General features: G+C 37.3%; 1 pseudogene; it reads left to right on the forward strand.

Annotated features, from left to right (window-relative positions):
• The first annotated feature begins 5,240 nt into the window (after window positions 1–5,240).
• Window positions 5,241–5,902, forward strand: LOC122729619 (annotated as a pseudogene).
• Window positions 5,903–7,077: the final 1,175 nt, after the last annotated feature.

The following is a 7,077-nucleotide window of genomic DNA, read 5'->3' on the forward strand; positions in this document are numbered from 1 at the left end:
TAAATAAGAAAGAAGTGAAAGAGGTGAATAGATTACTAGAAAAGTTAGACATGATAGATGTCTGGAGAAAATTGAATGGGGATAGGAAGGAATATACCTTTTTCTCAGCAGTACATGGCACATTTTCAAAAATTGACCATGTATTAGGGCACAAAAACATCATAGTCAAATGCAGAAAGGCAGCAATAGTAAATGTATCCTTCTCAGATCATGATGCAATAAAAATTACATGTAAGAAAGAGCCAGGGAAAAGTAGAATGAAAATCAATTGGAAACTAAATAATATCATTCTAAAGAATGAATGGGCCAAACAACAAATCATAAAGGGCAACATGCTTGAATATTTTGCTTTCCCTTTGATTTTTCTCATTGGAATGTATTGGGACAACCTAACATCCTGACTTAGACAACTAGCTTGCTCAAAGTTCCTTCATAATGTTATTGCTTGCCTCCTCATTCACACAGCAAAAAGTTTTTGGTATAATGGAATAGGTGTGACCTTCTCCACTGAGAACATGTTTAATATTAGTAGATATTTCATGCCTGCAGTTGAAATAAATTCTAATACCATATTCATAGTTCAAATGACTATGAATTTCATTTTCGCTATTATCATTGTTATACTGTGGAGGAAGGTGTCACGTGGTAAAAGAGACGCCAAGACAGCTCCCTCTGCTGGAGATGATCCAAGTTTAGAATCAGATCAGCAGAAACTGCTCCCCCTTCAGGAAACTATAGAACATACAAAAAAAGGAGCACCAATTCAAGTTAGAAAATCTAATCCCTTTAGACCAAGTGACTTGAGTGTATAAAAATAGAACTGAAACCAGACCATTTTTGTAGGCTGAACTGTGACTCACAATTCCCTGGAAATGTCACTGTCCCTTAAAAACTGAAGAACAGGGGTCAGCCAGGTAGCACGGTGAATAAAGCACTGGCCCTGGATTCAGGAGGACCTGAGTTCAAATCTGACCTCAGACATGTGACATGTACTAGCTGTGTGACCTGGGCAAGTCACTAACCCTCATTGTCCCACAAATAAACAAATGAAAAGAAAAACCCTGAAGAACAATAGTTTTATTAAATGCCTACATAAAAAATATTTAAAATCCCTAACCTATGTAGAATGAAAAGCTTTCAAATTGTACAGATCTACCAGAAGTCAAAACAATTTGGTAAATGATAAAGGTAAATATCATTCCTATCGTCCTATTTTCTACTATAGTTATGCTGAGGTATCTTTTAGCAGGCCTACAGGGAAAAAACTCCTACCTCTTGCTTCTATTCAATGACAAAACTATTTTTTTTATCCAACTGGGTGATGACCCATAAAGCATTATGTATTTTAAAAAATAGTAATTTTTTCAGGACTTTTTCTACTTGAAAAAAAATCTAAAAATAAGAAGAATGTGATAATGATGACAATAATGTCAATTATAACAAAAACAGTAGTAATAACTATTCAAAAAACAAGCTCTCATTCATTTTGTGGGTGGGGTGGCAGAAAAGAAAATACTAGCCAGAATAGTGTATAATGGAGTCATTGTGTGCTATGTGGCTATCATACTAGTTACAAAAGCCTGGAAGGAAGGCTGAGACTTCAACCATTTGGGCTGTGTTGATAACACTGACTGGGAAAAGCTTTGGGCAGTGTGAAATTATTATTCCCTTAAATTTAAAAAAAAAGTGGCATAGCATTACTTGTTGGACCTGCTCAAAACATCATGATAATCAGTTTAGTATAGAGGATCATAAAACATTTTTTTCATGTCTGATACCATAAAATAGTAAAGTACATACTAACAAATCAGAAATACCAATACTAGCATCAACTGCTAAAAATGCTGTATTTCTGATGGCAGTGACTACTTAAATAATCAACCATTAGTATATGTGAAATAATGTGAAGATATTATTTTACTATGTATCCATACTATATCATTAAAGAAAATGGAAACAGAGTTTACCAGTTACAGTCAAGGGATTAAAATTGAGTTTCATAATGACAATCTCAGAACCAAGTTACAAAAATACATTACAGATCAATGCAAAGCAATCATGATAAATAACTACATTTCTAAATCCAGATTGGAGGGGAAAGATTGGAAATTGAAGAATTCCTTAAATATCAAGATAGAAAAACTGAAGAACTTGAAAGCATTGAAAATCTACATTCAACACAGCCACTAACAAATAATGAAACAAATGGCAAAAATAATGCTGGTATCTCAAAAGATTTTGAAAAGGATATGTATATCTAAATTAGAATTTCAAAAACCCCTTCTGAATTTGATGCCAGAAATCCAATAGCCCAACTATATAAACAGAAAAATTCAATAAATAATTATATCACTATCATAAACAAACATATTCTACACAATATCTGACTGCATATAAAAATATCTAAGCCCCTTATACAACAGTATATTCAGTGACTCTGGTTATGGCAAAGAGTAAAGAAATAAACATGAAGTTATCTAAGAATATTCCAAAGGACAAATATAAAATACCAACATATCAAAAAAAAATTGAAAAAAAAAAGCTATTGAAGATTCATGGAAAACTTTGTGAATTTTTCAAGGAGGACTAGCATCTCTGGTGTGAAGACTTGCTGAACTCTTTTCAGGGTTTGATCCACCTTAAGTGTCCACCTGATTCACCAGACTGTCACCTGTAGCTCCAAGAAGCTTTAGCATGCACAATGACCACACCCTGGTAAACTGTCTTGACAGATAGGATAATCTAGACTGAGAGTAACCAATAGGCCCTCAACTCAGAAGCGAGGTAGGGGGATTTCTACTCCCAAGCATATGAAGACTTTTCCTTTGCAATAAGAACAATTTGTTCCAGCAGCCATGGTGACAGCTGAAGCATGTACTGGGGAGCTCTTAGAGCTTAGTCAGACAAAAGAAACCAAGATCAGTCATCCCAACTTATCCTTCCCACTGGATTTCAATGACTCTGGAAGAGAAAGGGAAACTGATGACTTTGTGCAACTCTTCTCTACTTAATTCCAATTCATGCACAATTCAATATATCACCCCATCATGTCACTGATCCTCTTTTTAAAAAAAGATGGAAAAAAATATATGCAGTATCATATCACCATTCTAAAGGCATTTAAAAATAACTGTGTGCAAAAGAATCTAGAAAAAGTCAGAAATTCTTAATAACATTAATCAATGATTAATAATAAAAGTCGGAAGTTCAAGAAAATACTGGTAGTCATAGCAACACAAAGAATGAAATACACAATTCAACATTAAACAAGAACTATATTATAAAAACTGGAGAAGCAAACAAGTTACAGAAGAGAGAAACTCTAAACAGAGAGAATGTAGAAATTTTTAGGGGCTATCAACAGTGGTGCATGCCTGTAAGACCTTCATTTAGGGAGGTTGAGGCTAATTGATTGCTTTAGCCTGGGAGTTCTGAGCAGACATAAGACTAAAGTTGATCAGGTGTCCCCACTGAGTTTGTGCCTGGCACAAAGTGGTGAGCCCCTGGAAGCAGGAGGAAGAGGGTCATCAGGCTGCCTATGGAAGTGTAAGCCAACCCAGGTCAAAAATTAATGCAAGTCAGAACTTTCATGCAGATCATCAGGGAATCAGACCTATAAGTTGCTGCTGCACTTGCAGGCTGAATGAAACCAGTTCTGTGCCCCCACCCCCCAAAAAAAGATCATCTCTATTGTCAAAAGAAGTCTAATAAAATGAAAGCAAAAGTTGAATCAAATGTAAAACAGAAGAGTTGTATTCATATAATAAAAGACAGAATGGTTAGGTCAGTGGAGGTGACTGACATTTTTGCTTCTGTACAAAATTAGGAAGCAGGAGGGTCAGATATGATGCATAACAATTGGCTCAAATGTCTTACAAACATTTTACCAGTTTCCTCTTTCATTCAAACCTGATCTTATTTTCCTTTATAAAAGGCATTGCATATTTACTACCAAAAGATGAAAATACCAGTTTCCCATCAAAAAGTAGAGCAATTTGATTTTATATACTTCAAAAATTATTCACAGCTTTTATCACAAATATGTGTATATATGTAGACATATGTGTATATGTGCATAGAATATACACCTATGCATTTGTGTGTATATATGTACAAAAGAAATTAAGATATTTAGAAAAGAGCAAAAAAAATGGTATGCCAAATAGTCCCAAGGTTAACAACTCATTATTGATTGGTCACTACTGAATGAGTACACTTAGTGTGTTGTAACATTTCACATCTTTATCAATCAAGCAATAATAATTTATTAAGTGCCTAATATGTGTGAGACACTATATAAAGCAATTGGAATAGAAAACAAAATGTGAAGGAATTCTTCCCTTCAAAGACCTTACACCCTAATGTATGAGAAGGTAACATGTACATGAAAATTATATAAATGTCATATATACAAACTCTTATTGTGGCTCCAAGAAGCTGCAGCATGTGCAGCGAACACATCCTGATAAAACCATCTTGGCACAGGGGTTAAACCAGGTTGAGAATAACCTACAGGTCTCAAACCTGTTAGTGAGTTAGGGGGATGTCTGTTCCAAGCATATAAATATTTCCCCTGCAAAATGGGCAGATGAAAACGTGTTCCAATACCTATGAAGGTGGCTGAAGCAGGCTCTGGGGCAGACGCTAAAGCAGGCTCTTAGAGTCTGGGCAGACACCAATGAAATCAAGGTCATCCACTGTGTGCCAGGACATGGCCAGTTGTCCTGACTTTTGTCTTATCACTGGATTTGGATGACTCTGGAAGAAAGAGTGAGGCTGCCAACTTTGTGCAACTCTGCCTCACTTAAATCTAATTCACTTATAAATCAAGACATAAGCCTGCTGATGTCATTAGTCGTCTTAGAGAACAAGGGAAAAACAAGAGCAACTTGGTATGAATTCCAAAGAGATGAAAGAAAAAGGAAAAAGGACCTGTGTGTACAAAAAATTATAGCTGCTCTTTTTGTGTTCACAAAGAATTGTGGAATGGCTGAACAAGTTGTAGTATGTGATTGTGCTTTAAGAAATGACAAGCAGGCCAGAAGCGCAGGGCAGGGGAGTCGCTGTGGTTTCCTGCTTCAAAAGTGCTTGAACGGAACCCCCTGCTCGATTCCCGGGCAGAGCCGCCCTTAGCCACCCCTCTACCTTCATCTCCACTAACCAACACTTCGTCCTACCGTTCGAGCCCCGGCCTTTGCCACTGCCGCCGCCCCAGCCTCCTCGTCTAAGCCTCCTCCACCATCTCCACCGCCATGATGACCTCAGCTCCCTCTCAGGTGCAACAAAACTACCACCAGGACTCTGAGGCCACCATCAACCGGCAGATCAACCTGGAGCTCTACGCCTCCTTTGTCTACCTGTCTATGCTTTATTACTTTGACAGAGATGATGTGGCCCTGAAGAACTTTGCCAAGTATTTCCTGCACCAGTCCCAGAAGAGTGGGAGCATGCTGAGAAGCTGATGAAACTGCAGAACCAACGTGGTGGCTTCATCTTCCTGCAGGACATCAAGAAACCAGACCACAACAACTGGGAGAGCGGACTGAACGCAATGGAGGGTGCTTTGAACTTGGAAAAAAATGTCAATCAGTCGTTACTGGAACTGCACAAGCTGGCAACTGACAAAAATGACCCCCATTTATGTGATTTCATCGAAATTCGCTACCTGGACAAACAGGTAAAGTCCATCAAACAACTGGGTGATCACGTAACCAACCTGTGCAAAATGGGGGCCCCCAATTCTGGCATGGTGGAACATCTTTTTGACAAGCACACCCTTGGAGACAGTGACAACGAGAGCTAAGCCACACACCTGGCTTCCCCCACACCTGGGAACTGTGGGCACCACTCCTCCTGTCTTACAGTGTATGCATATTTTGGTTATCTGACCTTGTCATAATCTGTACCAAAAAACTACTACCATTTAGATCACAATAAAGTGACTTGGTACTAATGAAATTAAAAAAAAAGAAAAGAAAAGAAATGACAAGCAGTATGTTCTCAGAAAAAACACGAAAGACTTATATGAACTGATAAAAAGTGAAATACGCTGAACCAGGAGATCAGTGGACAGTTTCAACAATATTGTATGATAGTCAACTGTGAATGGCTTAGCTATTCTTAGCAATACAATGACCCAAGACAATTCCAAAGGGCTTATTATGAAAATTGTTATCCGCCTTTAGAGAAAGAACTAATGGAGTCAATGCAGATTGAAACAAATACTAATATTTCCTGTTTGTTTTCATCTGTTTTCTTATTTCAAAGGCCATAACCTCATCAGAGTGGGCTCAAGGAGGGAATAACACACACATCCAATAGGGAAGAGTAATCTATTTAACCCTTCAGGAAAGTAGGAAGGGAAGAGGATAAGGAGGGAAGGGTGAATGAAGGGAGGGTAGAGCAAGGGAGGGGGCAATCAGTAGCAAAACACTTTTGAGGAGGATTAGGGCAAAATAAGGTAGACAATAAAATAAATATAATTGGAAGGGAATGGGATGGGGGGAAATAGTTATGTTGATTGACTACAAGGTCAAAATGCATGATACCTACTCTGCTGGGCTATTGTGAAGAAAATTCCCTGTCAAGTTCAAGGTACTATTTAGAAACTGTGATGAACAGGATGCTATCTGAAAAACCTGGAAAGACCCACATGAACTGAAGCAGAGAGAAATGTACTGTATACAAAATAACAACATTATTGTAAGATGATCTGCTGGGAAGCAGAAAATTGCAGTACATCTACAGAGAAAGAACTGATGGTATCTAAAAACAGACTGAAACATATATATATATATATTTTTTTTTGACAATTCCTTAATCTAACATTTTGTTTTTATCTGTTTCTACTCACAACCTAGATAAGGTAGATTTGTTTGCCATGACTACTTATGTATAATTTATGTTGAATTGTTTGAGTCCTTGGGGTGGGAGTGGGAGGGGAGGGAGGAGGAGAAGTTGAAACACAAAGATTTTTTAAAAATCAATGTCAAAATTTGCTTTTACATGTAATTTGGAGGATAAAAGTCTAAAATTAAAAAAAAAAACTAATGGAGCCAATGCAGATTGAAACAAATA

Source organism: Dromiciops gliroides, chromosome 5 (assembly GCF_019393635.1).
Source record: "Dromiciops gliroides isolate mDroGli1 chromosome 5, mDroGli1.pri, whole genome shotgun sequence".
Lineage (NCBI taxonomy): Eukaryota > Metazoa > Chordata > Mammalia > Microbiotheria > Microbiotheriidae > Dromiciops > Dromiciops gliroides.